Below are 1,330 nucleotides of genomic sequence, written 5' to 3' on the forward strand. Positions count from 1 at the left end.
GGCTGTGCAGGATGTGTCTTTGTTAAACAAGTACCTGAAGGCAGCTTGCTGGTTAAAAATCCTGCCCGTCCCTGGGCAATGGAACATCTCGGTGTAAAACCCATTGTGTGCTTTGTTTACTGAGCAAGGAGAAAATCGCCTTTAGGAATAAGGTGGGGCTTGCTGGAGCAATACTGCTAAAAGGTTTATGGAGATGTTCGCGTATGCATCTCAAGGCACAGCATTTTCCTTTGAACTTATTCATGTTACAAGGATTTTTTCATATGTCTTACTGCCGATTTCCTCCCGACAATAATCCTATTGTCCAGCCGCTCCCTTATCCTTTTAATGGTAAAGATAATCCTCAATAAATACTAAGGGAACTCAGAGGCCGGTCCCGGCGTGGGTCCTCTGTAAGCTGAGCGCCAGTCCCCTGGGTCCCGCTTTTCTTTCTCTATACTTTGTCTCTGTGTATTATTTCCTTTTCTCAAGTCTCTCGTCCCACCTAACGAGAAGCACCCACAGGTGTGGAGGGGCAGGCCACCCCTTCACACTCCAGCCTGGGTGACAGAATGAGACTGCCTCAAAAGAAAAAAAAAAAATCAATATCCTACAAAATAAAACTAAAGCCAGGGGACACTTCTGGTTAAAAGAGATTAAAGAGACAAAAAACTCAGATGCATGTATAAATTTTTTTGCAGCCTGAACTGAAAAAAAGAATCTATAAAAGATATTTTGGGGGCTACTGGGGAATTTAAATATGGATTGTAAATTACATATTATTGAATTAATATAAGATTTTTTAGATGTGATAATGATATTGCATGTAGGAGTGTATTCTTAGGAGATACATGCTGAAGTATTTAGGGGTGAAGTATCATCATGTCTGCCACTTCAATGTTTCAGCAAAGATGAATAATAAATAAATAAAACAAACATAGAAACATGTTAACAACTTGTATTTCTAGGTGGATGGTGTACAAAATAGTGGTTTGTCATATATTTTTACTGTTGGTTTGAAATTTTTCAAATGAAAAACTTGGAGGAACATTCTTGGCTCTTTCATCTAAGTTATTCATTCTAAGTTTCTGAATTCATTTGACAAACATTTATTGAGTACCTACTATGTATGACATATTCTTGTAAGTGCTGGGAAGTGGTGATGAAATAGATGGAAAAGATCATTCTTTTGGTTTCTGTTTGGACGGAGGCAAGATGGTGCACTTCCAGGTTCTTCATCTCTCCCCCCCCCCCCCCAACTCCCCCGGCGCGCGCGAAAATGCAGCCGGCGCCCAGGGATGTCTGCCCACCGGGCCAGCGCCCCGGAAACGCCATCCGAAATGGCCAAGAG

The sequence above is a fragment of the Piliocolobus tephrosceles genome, chromosome 15 (genome assembly GCF_002776525.5).
Source record: "Piliocolobus tephrosceles isolate RC106 chromosome 15, ASM277652v3, whole genome shotgun sequence".
Classification (NCBI taxonomy): domain Eukaryota; kingdom Metazoa; phylum Chordata; class Mammalia; order Primates; family Cercopithecidae; genus Piliocolobus; species Piliocolobus tephrosceles.